Source organism: Peromyscus eremicus, chromosome 14 (assembly GCF_949786415.1).
Source record: "Peromyscus eremicus chromosome 14, PerEre_H2_v1, whole genome shotgun sequence".
Taxonomy (NCBI): Eukaryota; Metazoa; Chordata; class Mammalia; order Rodentia; family Cricetidae; genus Peromyscus; species Peromyscus eremicus.
In genome coordinates, this window is record NC_081430.1 from 71,997,784 (window position 1) to 72,016,625 (window position 18,842).

The window sequence follows — 18,842 nt, forward strand, 5'->3', positions numbered from 1 at the left end:
GGTATCATCCATTTAATTTGTTATACTTTAAAAAATTACGTAATAAACATTTTATTGTAAGCGACAAATCCACAATGATGCCATTCAGAGGCCATCTTTGCTATTTCTATTTTAAGAAGAATCTACTTAATGCCTTAAAACCCACTCTTCATTTGGTACAATGCAGACATTTTTAACTTCCCATTTCATGGCTATATGGAGTTCTGCATACAACTGGGCTTTATTTAGTTTATGTCTTGTGCGATTGAACTTCTGGGTTGTTTCAAACTTCCCTCTATTGGGAGCAGCATTGTCATGAATGTTTTTGCGATTTCTTTGTGTGTGTCTGTGATGAGATCCTTAGAATTCCTTCTTTATATGCAATGGCTGGGTCAAGGACTCTGGGAGGTTTGTGGTACTTGATAAATACTTCTCAGCTGGAGAGGTGACAGGTGAATATGATAAAAATACATTGTATGAAATTCTCAATTAATAAAAGTGTTATTAAAAACTATCCTCAAACTGCCTTCCAGGAAGATTGTGCCAAACTGCCATCCTACTAAAAGTGCCCTTTTATGAAGGCAATCTTCCCACTCTTGGTATCTTTGTAATGAGAAAGCTAAAGAGCATGACATCAAAGACAACCAGAGGATAACATTTATATTGGACATGACCATTGCCATAAGCAGCTAACCTCAGACTGGCCTCTGTGGCCAGCAACCAGCCCACCCAGCTCCTGTGTAACTAAGGCATCCCCACTTCCATCCATCCAGAAGATTGAGATCATTGCTCCTTGGAAAACTCTTGACAGTTAGCCTCTCACTTCTGACTACACCAAACACCAGAAGATAAGAATCATGGCCCTCCAGTTTTTATAGGCAGCTGGTTTCTGGCAGGAATCTGTATGTAAAAGAGATGTTTTGAGCTAACAAATACACCCTACTCCCTTTCCTGCTTTGCCACTCTGAACTCCAGACCTTAGCTGCTCATGAGGAGATAGGTACTGTATGCTATACAGTTGGGTGTGAGTCCCCTAAATGCCTGCTGAGTGGACCAGGCTGACGTTTTGTCTATTCAATAGCAAACCAAAAATCAGCTGTCTAGATGTCCAGGTCCTAGGATGGGTTGTGGTTAGCCTCACCTGTGGCTGGTTTTGGTCACATTCATTAGCTATAAACAGAAGCATTAATAAGATGTCATGTTTATTAGCTGAGGTGTGCTCCTCATTCATGTCCTCTCTAGCGCAATGGTTTTTTTTTTTTTTTGTTGTGTGTTTTTTTTTTAATTCCCTGAGTTTAAGGAAGCCAGGCTAGTTGCCATGGCAACACAGAAGCTTTCAGCCTCTTGTTTGTTTGTTATATTCCTTTGTCACTTGGAGTGGTCTTTGGAGGCTCTTGAAAGAAGGATGTGCGGCTCACAGTTTGACAGTTAAATCACTAGCTGCCTGTCAGAGAGCAGAGCCGGGAGGAGGAGGAGGAGGCCAGCCACAAAGCGCCCCCCACCCACCTGTCTGCTTTCACAAAGACTGACTTATGGAAGATGGCACAAGAACGTACAGTTTTTACCCAGTATCTCTCTCAACTCACAAAAGAAAACCAACAAAGGCTGGAACCATAAAACCCGACTTTAGTCCTGTTTTCCAACTTCCACTCTGTCTTCCTTCCCAGATGGAGGGCTGTAAGCTGCAGCGAAGTGAACTTCTCTAGACAGTTCGAGGCGTGAGAGCTTTTAGTCAGCCCACACACTCTGAAACAGAAGTGAGGCTGGAGAAAGGATGTAAAGATGTCTTGGAGGATGTCTGGTGCTTCCTCCGGCCTTTAGCTCTGTGGAGTGTACCTGTAATGTGTGGTCCTCCATCTGAAGAAACCAGCCATGTTAAGGACCCTCAGTGTTCCTCAGAGGTCAGGGCCTTGTTGCCTCTGGTAGGATGGCTCAGCAAAAGTAGTCAGAGTCCAGTTGTAAGACACATTGGAGGGGTGCCTGGATGGGTAAATGTTTGAACAATTGAAAAAGAAACTTATTTAGGAAGAAAAAACTCTATGCCTATAGCAAGAAAAAAAATAGGAAATTTAAAAACAACCATATTTTACTTCTCCAACTCCAAATTTACATTTTGTCTGAATTTTGTGTGTATACGTATGTATACACACACACACACAGTTTTTATTTGTCCAAGTAAGATACTTTGATGTCTATAACTTTAATAATTATTTAAAAAAATGATCCTGTCTTTAAAAATGCTTTTATTCATTCTTTGAGAATTTGGTATGGTGTGTCTTGAACTTATTCAACTACCTTTTAACCCCTCCCACATTCAACCCCATTCCCTATCCACCCAACTTGGCATCCTCTTTTATTCTTAAAGCCATTGAGTCCAATTTTTATAGCCTATCTACTTTTGGGTGTGTGGCCATCCACTGGGGCTTGGTGAATATACTAGGGACCACATCCTTAAAGAAGACTGACTCTCTTTCTCCCATCAATTATCAGTTGCCAATAAATCCTCAGCTAAAGGTGGGACTTCCTGCCCTTCTCCCTCTCTATCCTTGGGTTTGGTCTGAGTTTGTCTGAGCTTGTGTAGGTCTTGTGCCTGCTATCATAATTGCTGTGAGTTTGTATGTGCATCATCTACATTATCTGTGTCTGGGAATGCTTTCATTTCAGTCATCCACTGTCTCTAGCTCTGACCATTTTTCCATCCTCTTGTCTTCAGTAATCCCTGAGCCTTGAGAGGAGGGGCTATGATACAGACATCCCATTTAGGGCTGAGCATCCATACCACAGTCTCTTATTCTCTATACTTGACCAGCTATGGGCCTTTGTATTATTTCCCATCTATTATAAAGGACATGTCTTTGATGAGAGTTAAAAGATGCACTAGTCTAGTGGTAAGTATAGGGTTTAATGACAAGCCACCATTAGGGGTCAGTTTAATAGTATATCTTTTTAACAGAATAATATAGTTGGTCCTCCTTTAGGGCCTGTGACTTATCTAGCCATAGGTTCTCAAGCCCTGATGACTGTGCCAGGTATGGGTTCTTGTAGAGTGGGCCTTAAATCCAATCAGAATGTGTTTGGTTACTCCTGATTTGTGCCTTAAGTGTACCGGTAGTGTGCAGTTTGCCAGACTGGTTGTTATCGTGTCTCTTAGGGTTCACAGCTGAGACCGATAATTACTTTTCCTCTCTGATCGTGTACATAACTTCTGCCAGGACTATGAAAGCTAGCCAGGAAGGAGGAGCTTCCAGGTCAGAAGCAGCTTTCTTCCCATATTCTATGGCTCGAGGATGTGGTGTCATCATCAATAGAGTATTTATTACCATCATGTTCTGGAGGGTAGCCAAGAGCTCTGGCAATAGCTTGTCATGTTTGGGAGTATTTGGGACCCACTGGCCGACAACTCTAAAAGAGGTAATGCATTCCTGGCTCTGGGCTTTTTATTTGTTAGTCTGTAGTTTCTAGCAGGACCATTGTCACCTGTTATTGGGGTTTTGCCCATTGATAGAGCAACTCTACTTAAGCTCTTTGTATGTGTGTATATTTTAGGAAGCTTCTATAGTAGTAGGTTTCCGTACGTTTTCCCAGAAGTGCCTTGGTTGTAGTTATTCTTCATACTGCCTCTTCTGCTCTGTCCTTCCAGCTCAACTCCATGTAAATTTCCTGTTTCACAATTTCCCTTCCCCCACCTGTACTGCCATGTTCTATCTCCTCTTTTTAAAAGCTCTCCATAGCTCCTTACTAGTTTCTGGACCTCTATGGGTACTCCATATGAAACACAAGCATACATATCTAAAGATTCAAAGCCTCTTTCTCCATCTATGAGAGAAAATATGTGATCTTTGTCTTAATGAGTCTGAGTTACCTCACTCAGAATGATTGCTTCTAGTTTTATGCATTTACTTGAGAATTTCATAATTTTATTTTTCTTAATAGATGAATAATATTTCATTGTGTAGATGTAACACATTTTCATTACCCCTTTATCAGTAACATCTGGGCTGTTTCCATGTCCTGTCTATCGTGGGAAGAGCAGCAATGTTCATGGATGAGCAGGTGTAGCTATAATTGGATATAGACTCCTTTGGGTGTATGCTCAAGAGTGGTACAGCTGGATCATGAGGTAGATCTATTTCCGGCTTTAGAGGAACTTTCACACTGATTTCCATAAGACTGTATCAGTTTTCACACTCACCAGCTGTAGAAAGTATTCCCCTTTCCTCACACCCTTGTCAACATGAGCTTGGCCATTCTGCCTGGAATAAGATGAAATCTCAGAGTAGTTTTGATTTGCATCATCCTATCTTTTACACACATCAAAATACTATAATTTAATTCAATCTTCCTTCATGTTAACTTTTAGATTGTTTCTAGTTTTCTGTTCTTTGGAGGAGTCTACACTCAGCGTTAAGTACCCAGCAAATCAACCAGTACCCATTAAATGTTGGTCATTTACAGTCTCCATTTTTCTTTTAAGTTGGTACACAAACCTGAGAAAAACCTACATAAGAGTATATGTTGAATGTTTTATGTGTGTGTAACTCCTAACACTGGCTCCTACATCAAGACATTATGCAAAGGAAACTTCAGGGAGAAAAATGATTGGGGAGGCACTCATAGGCAAACCCCACTGTAAGATGCATTTCTCTGTATTAATACCGAGTGTGGAGGAGATGATTGCATGTTTTACAGCCTGGAGCATTCCCTAGGACGATGCTAAGGTGCCCGGTCTGGGACAGGGCCAGCTCTCTTCTGGTCCTGCTCCCAACAAGCTTGTGGGACCAGGGTAAACTCTTAAGTTTTCTTACCTGTAAATTTGTAAGATGATAATTTTTTTTATCTCTGGGATTCTCCTCAGATTTAAATTTTATTTATTTTAATCTCATGATATGTGTTGAGTACATTTGCAGTAACTTATGAGGAAAGAGTGGACTTTAAAAATATTCCCTGACGTTTTAAGTGTTGTGGCCTGGGCAACTTGTTGTATTTTATTGTGGAGAATTTAGTACAGTTTACTGAAAGACTAAGTGTGTGTGTGTGTGTGTGTGTGTGTGTGTGTGTGTGTGTGTGTGGTGGGGCATGTATATGCACTGGGGTACAGATACACATGCCTACATGTTACGGCCAAAGGAGGACAACGGGTATTCTGTAGCTAGAGTTTTCCTGCCTGGCCCACAGTCAGGACAAATCTCTCTCACCTGCCAGTCCCACAGCCGCTCAGACCTGACCAAGTAAACACAGAGACTTATATTGCTTACAAACTGTATGGCCGTGGCAGGCTTCTTGCTAACTGTTCTTATATCTTAAATTAATCCATTTCTATAAATCTGTACCTTGCCACGTGGCTCGTGGCTTACCGGCATCTTCACATGCTGTTTGTCATCGTGGCGGCTGGCAGTGTCTCTTTCTGCCTTCCTGTTCTTTCTTTTCTCCTCTCTGTTAGTCCCGCCTATACTTCCTGCCTAGCCACTGGCCAATCAGTATTTTATGTATTGACCAATCAGAGCAATTTGACATACAGAACATCCCACAGCAGTATTCTGCTCTGCCACTGTCTGCCTTACCCTCCTGAGACAGCTTTCACTGAACCTGGAGCTGGGAGAGCAACCAGCAAAGCCCCAGCCATCGTTTTGTGACCTCCCTTCCCCTCACTGCTAGGATTACAGGCATGTGTGTGACCATGCTCAACTTTTTACATGGGTTCTGGGATTTGAACTCCGGTACTCACGCAGCATATGCAGCAAGTGTCCTCACCCATCATCTCCCCAGCCCATTGCAAGAGTAATCTTGTCTGCTCATTCTTCACTTTTCTATTTAAAATTTATTTCTAGTGCCTACATGAAAAAAAATATACAGTATGGCATTTTGATATCTGTAGACACAGCAACATTACCAAGGGCATGCCATTAAACACATTTATCACCTTCCATATTACCTCTTTGTCTATACTTTTTTCCTTCTTGGTCTTACTGGGCATGGGAAGCCACTCTGCTTTGAGTGAAGACAGTTTTGATGGCACTGTCAATCATAATGCCACTCCAGCCCACAGGTCAGCATGCTGCTTCTGACCCTTCAGTAAAGAACTTAAGGCCCAGAGAATAAAAGCTTCTACCAGTTCCTCCCTCTCCTATCCAGATGCCCAAATGACCTGGATTCCAGCCCCCTTTCAATCTTATTTCCATTTCTTTCTAGTCTTTAGAGTTTACATGAAAACAATCACATTCTAGTTTCATTTAAAAAATTTCTCTCACTATTATTATTTATTCTTTCCTCTTCAGTCTTACATCTTTTTAATTGAGCACAGTTTTTTCATACAGTACATTCTGCTTACAACTTCTCTTTCCCCAGCCCCTCCCAGATCCTCCCCACCAACCCCAAACCCCCTCCCTTTCTTGCTCTTTCTCATTAGAAAACAAACAGATGTCTAAATTAACATGAATAGGACAAAACAAACAAATGAATGGAAAAAAAGGAGCCAAAGAAGAAGCACAAGAAAGACATATAGATGCAGAGACACACACATTTGCATTCATAGAAATTCCATAATGGAAGAAAACCAGAAACTATACTATATAAGCAAAAGACTTGTAAGGTAAGGGCAAGGTCGGGGTTGGGGGGAGCCTAGACAAAGCATTAGAAGGCAAAAAACAAAACAAAAAATCAAAACAAATAAACAACCCATATAAAACAATCCTTCAAAAATACCATAGAGTTTGTTTTGCACTGGGCATCTACAGCTGGTCATAGGGCCTGCTCTTAAGTATGGTTTGCTGGTCTCTCTCTTTCTCTCTCTCTTTTAAGTCAGAGTCTGATTTTGCTGTCTGTAATAGAAAAATTTAACCATTCATTACTGGTACCAACCTAGTCTTGGCTCTCCAGTTGGCCAAGATTTTGTGCTCAGGGGTAAGGTGCTCTATTTCTGTGTCCAGATCTGTTTCATTCAGAGAGGGAGGTAGTACCTGTCTAGAGACGGTGTTGGGGATGATACTGACCATGCACAGAGCTGGCTCATGGTTCTTTCCTTCAACTCCAAGTTTCATTGGGATGGTGCTTCCCTGTGAACTTGACAATCATCTGGGCGTTTCAACTGTGGACTCTACATCGCTGAACTTAGAAAGATGTTTCTAGTAACCATTGTACTTAGCTTGTTCTCAATCTTGCTTTACACCGTGGTAAGCATATAGCAGATTCTTCTTCATTTTTGTTTCTATTTAATTTTAGTTTTTTGAGACAGAGTTTCATGTAGCTCAGGCTGGCCTCAAACTCACTCTGTAGCCAAGGCTGACCTTGGACTCCAGACTTTCCTACCTCTGCCTCCCAAGTGTTGGTAGGTGCTTCTTATGTAAAAGTTCTTTAGAATGACTCCCAGAAGCCATTAAATAAGGACACAGGAAAGAATCTGTGATGCTGGGGTTTTAGCAGTATATTTTCTTTATCATTCATTTATTGTTCATTGAGCAAAGGGTTCAAATCTTCCGGTTCTTTTGGCCAGACATTGTAAGTGCTTCATGAGAGGGAACCTTTTATCTAACCTGGTTGCTTTGTAGGAATTTGGGTTGTGCAAGAATGCTGTAATTATCAGAATCTTCTTTAGAATAAGCCTCTGAGGTTTGTGATAAGTTTACATATTATTACACGAAGCACAATTTTCTTTAAGAGCTTATCTAAATCCCATCTGTTTGATTGGAAAGAGGAACTCGGAATGAATCCATCTAATTTCAGTTTTCTTCCTCAGAGAGGATTATGATTGAAAGTCAGAGACGGGTTATGTGGCTTGCCTTTTTTTATTTCCTTATGATTTCTAGAGGAAGTTTTAAGGTTTCCATAGTGATGCACAAGGAGTCGTCATTTGCTGCTGTGATTTCCCAGCAAAGAAAAGAGTATTGGGAAGCACGGCTTAGTAGAAATGAAAAAGATGGCACCAGGATCGGTCTAAATGGGTCTGCCTGACAGGGGCAGGACATGGCTTTGTCAGCTGAATGGGACTGACTCCAGCTCAGGAGATTACTAATCACTTGCTGATAATGTTAGGGGAATTGGCTCCTTGCTTTGATCAAGAGAGGGTCTTGTTGCGATTGGCTATTGAGTTTACATTTTGGAACCCAATGAAGTTGCTGCCAAGCCCTCCATCACTTTCCTCTTCCCACATGCCCTGGCTTCCTCTCTGCTCTCTGCTCCACTGGCCCCTCCTTTGATCCCTATCAGCTCTCCACCTATTACTCTGAAAGCTTGTCCCAGTTGCTTGAGCCCCAGGGAGAGTAGGCCACAGGCCTCACATCCGGCATCCTCCCACTGCCTCCAGGCACTGGGTCTGCTGGGTTCCCTTCCTTGTAACAGTTCAGCCTGTTTTCATGTTTTCTAAAAGAGGCTGCATCTACTGCTCCTGTCATTAGGTATATTCCACACCTTTGTTTGGTTAAACCTAAACAAAATGTTCTCATTGCTGAATTTAGAAAAAAGAAAATACTGCATCCACTGACCAATGTAAACATGGACTGTCTTACACACAAGAAAGCCAACAAAAAGACCGTGACAGGAACATCTGTAGCTCCATAGTTGCTGGCTGTGGCTTGACCAGGGACTTCCCTATGGGGAGGGCCATCTCTGGGATTTCATCTGCAAGAGCTTAAGCATTTACATTTGCCTTTAAGTGGTTTTTCTTTGAAACAGTATTTCATCATAGCTTCAAAAATCAGTCATTGCTCATAATTGCTAGGACAATCCTAACATTAATGATAACCATGCTTGGCAGTGTTTATTTAACAAGAGTGAGTTTTAGAAAAGCCAGGATGATCCTTTGTCTTAGGAGAAGACTCGCTCCCTTCCATTGCCAGTTCTGAAGGAAAGTCCCTTGACAGTGAGGGAATGGCTTCATTTATTTATTTTTTATTTTTTTTTATTTCAGGGCTGAGGACCGAACCCAGGGCCTTGCACTTGTTAGGCAAGTGCTCTACCACTGAGCTAAATCCCCAACCCCAATGGCTTCGTTTTGAGAGCCTGTTTATCAATTGTCAACTTAGAGCCATGTCAGGCCTCCTTTGTTCTTGAGACCACTGAAGACTTTGCTGACACAGTCTCGGATGACTTCAGGACCAGCCAGAGTAACTGTCACAACTGCTTCAGATGGACAGGACATCCTTTTAGCCTTTCCTAGGAAGAGCAAGTGACTATTGCTTCAAGAGCAGAAACCCAAGTCTGAATTAGGTACCAGATTTCCCTGTACAGTGTAGCTTTGGGGCTTCTTAAGTTCCAGCTGCAAAAGGGAAGAATGGGACCTTCTCCCAGGAAAACATCACACGTTCATGTTCAGGCACAGAATTCTCCCATGTAGCTGAGGGAATACTCATGTAGAGAGCAGGCCATCAGCACGACACACAACTGTCCTTCAAGGAATGTACCTTCCGGTGAGGAGTGCCTATTTTAGCTTTCAACTCATCATGCCTTTTCTGTTACCCCACAGTCGATCCAGTTTAAGAAAGTTCAGCACACGTCTGAACTAACTGCTAAGTTAGTTTATGTTCTCAGTTACTTATCTAAGGATAAGGGAAACATTAAGAAAATGCTCAAACAGAATATGGCTTGCTGTGGGTTCTCTTTTCATACTCTTTGATTCTTAGGCCATACCCTACTGTTTCCTGAATGGTGTGCTATCCGGACTGCCATAGACACTGTGTATGATGGGGAGGTAGGGAGGCAGAGCATGAGGACTTTTGAAGGCTGTCTCAAAGGACCAAACCTTGAACTATTATTCTCCTGCCTAGTTTACCAGGTATTAAATGCTTAAACTAAGGTTTTTGGAGATGCTGTATTGTCCCCTTTGAGAGCTGAATGGGAAAAAAATCATGTAAGAGAGGCACTTGGGGTAGCATTTAACTAGGAGGGTTCTCCTGGGGAGGGGTTGGATTAGAGGCCCATGGGCTTAGCCATGGATATGTAATCACTCTGTCCAGAGGCAGTGAGTTGAACATACTAACTGTTAAACTGGAAGATTCCCATGGGAGCAGAAAGCCATGAGGAGGGAGGCTGCTTTGGGTTAAAATTAGATACCATAAATGAAGACTCAATGGGTTAGATCTTGTAGCTAACGAGGAACAATTAGCCTCGGTTGAGGAGTGACAGAGAAGGCATACTTGGCAGGAGATGGATTTGGTGTAGTATTCAGAAGGATGAATTTATGGGGTAGAGGGAGCAAGTAACAGAGAGAGAATCTAAAGGTGTTTTGTGTTGATTCACAAGGAATAGAGTACGGTTTTGAACAGAGGCCTCACTGCTCAACTTTGCTGCAGAAACCTGGGAGGTCTTGCATCATTTTTCTCTTCCCAGCTCTGTGAGTGGCGTGTGATCTCTTCCAAGCACTGATTGTGTCTGTTTTAGGATTGGGAGACATACATATTTAGTCAACGAGACAGCAAGTGATTCTCTGATCTACATCTGTACAGTTCAAAGCGTGCAGCTGTGTTAGTCGGCTAGGCTGCTGTAACAAATACACGTTGCCTGTGAGGTGTAAGCAGCAGCTGGTCTGCAGGGAGGCAGCTGAGATCAAGGGCTCCTCTGATTCTTCCTCATTGTCATAGCTGGTCATCTGCCTTTGTCTTGAGAGGGGCTTTCTTCCGACATGCCCATGTCTGTGGCCAAATTTCTTCTTGTTATAAAGACAGCAGATGAGCTGGATGTGGCTCCATTCTTAAGAACTCAGTTTATCTTATTTCTCAGCAGATGGTATGTCTAAATATGGTTACGATCCAAAGTACTGGGGGTTAGGACTCTCACTTCCGAACTGGGGAGGGGACAGGGCAAAGCCGGGGTTGTAATAGCATCAAAGGAGAAAAAGATGTAGAGCAGAATAGAAGCCAGGTTTCCCCCCTCCCCCAACCCTCCTGACAACCCCCTGCATGCTCTGCCTCACTCCTGTCCCCGCTGATGAAATGAGTCACCTCCGAAGAGAAAGTTCCAGGAGCCAGCTTCCTGTCATTCCTTTTTCTAGGAGTATTTAGGCTGATGTCATTTGGGGGCTTTTCAGCTCCCAATCTTAGAATTAGCAGCCTTTCTCTCTTTCTTTAAAAAACCTTTCTGGAAATGCTAGTTCCTTACCATATTTATTGCAGTCATCTGCTTATGCGCAATGGTAATTTTTATCTCCATGGGAGGAATTCTCAGGCTGAGAACATACATAATAAACAGATGCATGCAGCAACCGCATAGTTCTTGTTGTTGTTGTTTGTTTAATATGTATTACTTTTTTTTCAGGGTCAGCAAATATTTTTTAATTTAACTTTGACCTTTGAGGAGATATCCCTTTTATTTCCAGTGGTTTTTTTTTTTTTTTCTTATTTCCCTCTGTTGGCTCAAATTGGTGTCCGTGGTCCTCATGCCATTCTGTATTCTTGTTTACTCTTTGACTTCAGACCAGAATTGTTGTGCTTATGGTTGCTAAATCTATTACATTCTAGTGTCAGAGAAGTTCCATTGCAAGTGGCAGGCTAGCAGAATGATTCAATGGAGGACTGGAGCTAGACTGCTGGGGTCAAATCCTGCCTCTGACACTACCTTGTGACTGTGGGCGTTTCCCTCATTTTCTACGGCTCAGCTTTGTCTCATCTGTTAAGTGATGATGATCATAATTTCAATTTCACGGGACCATTGTTAGACTTAAATGAGCGTAAAGGACCTGGCACATAGCAAATGCCAAGTAAGTGCAAAATATAATAATTATGATGCTGCTTGCCTTTGTTCTGCATAGCTTCCCTGGAGATTCTGTTCCTGCTTGGCTCATTCTCGCTTTCTCCCCTACTGGGTTTTCTGTTTGTAACCCATGCAGGGGGCGGCAGGCTTCCCTGGAATCCTCATCAGACCAGCTGTCCCCAGCTCAGTCTGAGAACCAGAATGGTTGACAAGGTCTAAGTTTTACTTGACTTAGGGTAGGGCTGCCACATCTGCTTGAACAGAGAAAGGTTTCTCCTTCCTGGTTCCTGGATCGACCACAACATTTGCCCCATTCTCCTGCTGATGACTGCCATTTTGGAGGCAGGAGGTTGATGATGACATTTCCATATCATCTTAGTCTGGCCACATCAGAGCATTAATACAGACAAGGAGGATGTCTGTGTCTGCCTTTCTGATATTATTGAACAGGTTCCTGATCTCAGTTATAGTGTGCAAATACCAGCATCTTTTCTTGTCCTGCGGCTGCCTTGGGCTGGCACCTGCTAAGGAACTCCCTGGTCATCACCTGTAACTTCGTGACTCATGGTGAGATACGGTCATCGCAAGACCACCAAGGGCTTCAAGAGCCATGGTTCTCCTAGCAAGGCACCATCTCCTACTGAGATCAGTAGTCATTTAGACTCCTACCTTTGCCCTCCCTCTCCAGACTAGTCTTTGCCTTGGTGAATGGTAGCTATCGTTTCTGTAATCCTCATCCCTAACCCGCCCATTCTTCCTTGTAAACTGGGGCTCTCCTAATTCAAAGTGACTGTGTGGGATCCTGAATTCTCTTGTTTAGTGCCTCTCACTGGACTCGCCCACTTCAAAGCCCCTCTTTCCTTTACCTGGCCAAACAGAATCTCTCTTTTCTTTTTACTCCTGTGGCTCGTTTTCTTACAGCCTTCCTGTCCTTATTCTTTACTCCGTTATGCACACTCCGTCATCATTTCCCCAGTACACTTTGTTCCTTCCATACATCAAGTTCCCATCTCTCGGCCGCAAGGAAGTAGGGGCTAAGATCTTAATATCTAGTTTGTGGACAATTGAAATGATTTAATATTAAAAATGATATTTTAAGACTTTAAGACACATCAACAAGCACTTTGGAGAATATCTGGAGGGTTTTTTTTTTTTTTGTCTTTGTTAGTAAGGCTTTTTTGCCATATATAAAAATATTTCTCATTAATTAAACTAACTTATTTATCAATATTAGAGATGATTAGAAATTGGCAGACTATGCTGTTTTATTTTTTGTCAAATTGTAAGAAGGCAATATATTCCACCCATTTTTTTGGCATCTTTAAGATCCACATTTCAGATTTTGGTCTTATTTTTATTGCAGAGCTAACAAGACAGTCCTTACAGATGTAGGTAATGGGGTGTTTTAAAACTAAGTTTGGGAGTGATTCTTGTTAAGTCAGATAGCAAGAATTCTTTTGCAAGTCTTGTTGAATGTGGCATAAATGTTGTATGAATGGAGTCCTCTGTGAAAGTCTTTATTAAACTTCTTGAGGTCAGACATCATGAATGGATGCCCAATACACGGTTGAATTATTGAAGAAGTCATCTCAAGTTGGTTCAAGAACAGGCTCTGCCCTCTTCAGTGCAACTATCAGTGGGATTACCAAAATGGGCCTCCACTAGATTTCAATAATGAAAGCATACCGGAAAGATGTGAGAAAGCTTGAGAAATACATTTCTTGTTTCATTTTTCTCCTCACAGTGGGAAGAGAACCTCAGCAGGGGTTTAGATGGTTGCAGTCCCAAGGAAGACATGCACTGAATATTTTTGGTTTTGAAATGATGCTTTTTAGTGAGTCCTTTCCTAGATTAGCGGTGGTAGTGGAAGGGGGAAAAATACAAGGGAATGTTTGGAAGTCTTTTCATCCACTCTGGAAACTTTCGGTCTGATTTGCCTGTGTTACAGGATGCTGTGGCTCTCTGTTTGCTCCCCTCAGAGGCTTCAGCAGCAGCATGTGTAGATGCTCACAGTCCCCTTGGTCTCCACCGAATAGAAATTAGTTTGAAAGCTGAATGCTCTCAAGTAATGTTTTTCTGTTGCTGGGTTCTGCATTTTATTGTCTAGACGTCCTACAGAGCTGATGGCTGTGGGAATTTGCAGAGAACATTCAGAGAAACAGGCATGGGGTTGGGGGTGGGAGCAGGGGATGTAGCTCAGTGGTAAAATGCTTAATTCACATGTGTAATCTCAGTACCACTGAATGGATGGATGGATGGATGGATGAATGGATGGATGGATGGATGGATGAAGAGGTTACAAAGTCGATTTTTCCAAAGACCTCACTTATCTTTCTTTTCAAGCCCCAGAGTTGTTAAGGACAAGGTCCTATTCTATGGGGGAAGAGGAGGGAAACTAGAAGGCTACCATTGTTTAGGTGAGAGAAAGAAATCTGGGAGGCACAGAGCGGTCATGAGAGACTCACAGGACTGACGTAGGCTCTCTTTGTGAGGAAGAATGTCTGCTGAGAAGACACAGATGAAGAAGAAAGGGATTCCTTGGCAGAGCAGTGACCTCAGCTATCATAAGCATTAGAACGGATGCTGCCAGCTGTCAATCACAGGGACGCACTTTGGCATCCTCACTTGGTGAGGTTGGAGCCTTTGGGGAGGAGGAGGGCATTCCTTTGAAGATTCTGCAATGTTGTGGAAGAGGGTTTTAGGGAGAACCAGCGGAGTGTGGGGAAAACGAGCACCATCAGAGTGTATGGGGAAGCCAGGCTCAGCCTCAGCCCTGCTCCTGTGTTGTTAGGTATGCTGCGCATGCTTTTAAATGTAATAGTTTTCGTAGCCTGTGCTTTCGGTCATTGGCTGCAGGCCTGGAACCACCGATGGACCTAAAACCACAGGGCAAGGGCAGCAGAGCCATTAAGTGGCAGAGCCAGCAAGAACAAGGGTTCTGTTTTTTGAAGAAGTCCTGAGGGGCTTATCTTCTCCTGTGTAATTCAGCGACCATTCACCGATGGGGAGACTACGGATCAATTAATCTAAAAGAAAGGAAAACATTATGGGTTATTCTTTCTCATTCATTTAAACTAACAGAGATTTCAGCTCTCTTTAAACAAAGCATCAAGAATGTGATGAGAAGTAAAGAGGAAGCCACCCATGGGTTAAAAACCAACAATGAGGAAACATACTGATCTTTGTGTAAAGACATGCCCACATGCAAAGGACAGTGTCATTAAGTCTGCCCGGTGAGAACGGAGTGACGGAGACACGTGAGGTTTCAGAGGACTTTTGAAAACGAGGATGAATTAATTGAACCCTGAGCTTGCTAACGCCGCATTGGTTTAATTGGAGTGAGCCAGTTCACACACTGAGCACTTCTGTGGGAGTTTTAAATATCCTCATCTTCAAGTGCAAAGCCCTGGGATGGAATTGGACCGTGGTGGTTTCCGAGGACGTTGCTTGGAGCCGTCCACCAGCTCCTTTCATGTTTTACAGTATCTGAAAGGATCTTGGTTCACCTCTCAAAGAAAGGCACGGTTTTCGGCGGCTGCAAGTGATCAGCGCCCCGCGTGCTACAATTAGAGCTTGGTTTCTTGTGACTCTGCAATGCAGGGCCTTCAAAGTACACGAATACACACGCTACCTTCTGCCTTGTGATGAAGGGACTTGGACAACTCCTTGATCCTACACACCTGGTTCGGACTCGTCTAACAGATATTTTGTTTTGCACTTTTTGAATCCATAAAGATAAATATAATTAGCCACCAAGATCCAGTTGGGATCCATTGTGAATAATTTTTTAGATTGAAAATTTTTTTTTAACCTTGAAAATTTCACGCATGAGTATGGTAGTTACACAATTTCCACCCCACCTTCTCCCCGCTATCCCTCTGGAATTCATTACCTCTTCTTTAAAAAATTGTTACATATATGTGCATTTGTTCATATAAATATAGCCTGCTGAGTCTTGGTGTTTCTCATACGTGTAGGTGTTTAGGGGTGACCACTTGGATTGGATAAACCTTCAGGGGAAACCCTGGATAATACTGATTTCCCTCTTTCAGAAGCCATTAGTTGCTTATAGCTCTTCTTTAGGAGCAGAGCCTTGTGAAATTTCCCCCATTCACACTGGCATGTGAACTGGTGTTGTCATTGTGCAGGCAGGACTTGCATAGATGACAGCACTTTGGGGAGGTCTTGGGTACAGCGTCTGTCATATATAGTAGACACTATTTCACAGCAGATGTCCCAGTCCTCTGGCTCCTGTAGTCTTTTCCTGCTGCCGTGATGTTCCCTAGACTTAGGTGTATGGGGTTATGTGGTAGATGTTATGTTATTGTGGTTGGGGTTGGATGAGAGGTGAGGGGCACACCTACCTGTGGATATAGTGCAGGTATTTAGAAGGCAGTTGGGAATTATACTGGTTTAGGAAAGTGTCAGTAGTAGGTTCTTTTCTAGGGTCTATGACCTTCACCCATGAGTAACTGGCTTATAGGTTTATGGTACCAGGCATAATTCCCTCCTATCAAGTGGGATTTAAGTCCAGCAAGATGGCTGTTGGTTGCCCCCAAGATTCAAATGCCATTATTGTACTGTAGGGATATATTGCCATGCTGGTTATTTTTTGTGGTTTATAGACTTTATAGCTGGGTAGGACTGTTGATTTCTTTTCTCCCTTGAGAGCTTGCATAGCACTATTGGATACTATGAGAGCTAGTCCTCAGGTAGGAGGCTTCCAGGTCAGTTCGAGTTTGATTCCTCCAATGCCTGTGTCTGATGTATGAGATGTCTTCAGAAATAGGTTCTTAGTGTCCTGGTTCTGGGAGGAAACCAAGGGCAACAGCAATAGCCTACATTGTTTTGGGAGAGTCTTCAAATTGCACAACCAGCAAGTTAAGGGGAAGTTTCCATTGGGAATAACTTTAAGAATCACTTCATGTCAAAATATATTTAAAAACCTCCAACCTGTTTACATCTCAAGAATTGGGTGGCTCTCTGAATTGGCTTCAATCTGGCAATGTAACTGGGGGTGGGGCGGTTTGAAGGTATCCTTTGGCTGAGTCAAGGTTGGGGATCAAGGGACCTCTTAAATAGATCTGTCATAGCTGTGTTAGAAGATCAGCGCTCACGAATGCCAAGTGGAGCCAGACCTCTGGCTTCACAGCTGTACCCACCAGACCCGATGTATAATCGTCCCTTGATGTGCAATGAGAATCACCAAGTGGGATGCCTGGTCCAGATGGCCTTCCATGCTTCAGTGCACGGCCCCTCTGGGTATGGATGCTGTGCAGTAGAGCGTTGTGGGCATGTAAGTGGGTGGAAATTTTCTAATGTGCCACAATAATAACAATGCCGAATCCTATTGCTGCTCAGCTTCCTCTAGAACTTCAGCCCACGCAGCAGCCTACTTGGTTCACATTCCGATGTGAATGCTAGACAATTAGCAACTGATAATGAAAAATGCCATGGGAACCAGTGGGAAAATAATAGCTTACTCCAAGGATATAATGAAATGAAATTAGCACAGACAGTAAAACAGACAATTTATGGTGTCTTTTTTTTTTCTTTTTGTAATTAAAAAGAACCAGTAAATACTTAGAGTAGAGAAATCTGAGAATTGATTAGACTCCCCCATCTGCTTTGAAAGAGGCTTTTTTTTTCCCCCTCACCCAGAAATCCATCTAGAGGAGCTGCCTCATTGGGAGGCACTCCTGCTAAGGTCCAATAGTATGAAAAGTGCCTGTTTTATTTGAAAGTTTGTTGCCATTGTTACCTAAATGGCTGTCATATGGTCTGGGCCTTAGGAAGGGTTGCTAACACTAGACACTTGATTTTAGTGTTGGGTTATACAGCTTTGCTTTTGGATGAAGTATCAATAGATTTTGATGTTTGCAACTAACACATGCTGAGCAACAAGATAAACTTACAGGTAACTTTCTGAACACAAGAAAATGTGTTGTACATGAAATTAGAAGTTGAAATGCCTTTAAATCTTCCATATCTAGATGTCTCATTCTCTGCTTCACAATAGCCTTGAACATTTAACCCTATATATTATTTTTTGTGGGTGGGCAAAACTTTAAAAATGAAGCATTTCATAATAATCATTAAAGTATTTAATTGCTCTAGGATGCAAGAAAATGGCTTCATTTTTTTTTTCCAAAAAGGGATTGGATTAGTTTCAAACAATTCTGTTAAAATTTCAGTCTCCCTGTGTGGGTAGTCTTCTGTGAGTTGAAAAATAAAGAAGTCATAAACAAATCAAAATTAAATTCACTCCAAATGTTCTCCAAATGCATTTGTTTTGGAGTGTTGAAGAAAGTTGAACATTATTCTCCTAAGATATTTTATTCATCTGAAGTAGGTGAATCTATCTACTTCCATCTATCTATTTGAAAATTAAATTGTCCCAATTGATCTAAAAAATCCATCCCAACAAGTACAGACCCACAGCTGGACAAGGTGCAGAGAGTGAGAGACCTTGGAACACTCTATCTTAGAAAGGATGTCTCCATCAATTCCTTCCCCTCAAGACTCAGGGAGCCCTGCAGAAGAGAAGGCAGAAAGATTGCTATGAGCCAGTGGGGATGGAGGACACTAAGAAAACAAGGCCTATGCAGATATGAACTCACAGAGACTGAGGCAGCATGCACAGGGCCTGCACAGGTCTAAGCCAGATGGAGCCTTAGTACTGAGTGAAGTAAACACAGGCCCCTGTCCCTAACCTGGGAGCTATTTCCAATTGATAACCACTTGCTATTAGTTTTCTTCAACAGAGTCTCACTGGGGAAAGAAACCACTCTTAGGGGCAGTCCTCATACCCAGCAGTAGATGGCCAACACAAACAATATTCAGTGGTGTTTTGGGAGTATTTTATGTATGTATGTATGTATGTATGTATTGTATGTATGTATGTATTTTGTCTCACAATGTTTTGTCTGGGCATTTTTTTAAACCTTACAGGTCTTTTGCTTATATATCATGGTTTCTGATTTTGTGTTTTTATGGGATTCCTGTGTGTGTGAATGTGTATCTCAACTGTCTCTGTGTCTGCATGTGTTTCTTGTGCTCTTTCTTTGGCTTGCTCTCTTTTTCCTGTTTGGTTGTTTTGTCCAATTCTGGTTTGTTTTTATTTCATTTTATTTACATTTTTTAGATGCTTGTTTGTTTTTCAATGAGAGAGAGAGAGAGAGAGA

At 42.3% G+C, this 18,842-nt stretch overlaps 1 long non-coding RNA gene across 1 annotated transcript; it reads right to left on the minus strand.

Moving 5' to 3' along the window:
• Nucleotides 1-201: 201 nt before the first annotated feature.
• Nucleotides 202-1,227, minus strand: LOC131924126 (uncharacterized). The gene is made up of 2 exons (XR_009382793.1): nucleotides 1,121-1,227; nucleotides 202-416 (listed from the first exon to the last, which is right to left on the minus strand). It is a non-coding gene; the product is annotated as an uncharacterized LOC131924126 (long non-coding RNA).
• Nucleotides 1,228-18,842: the final 17,615 nt, after the last annotated feature.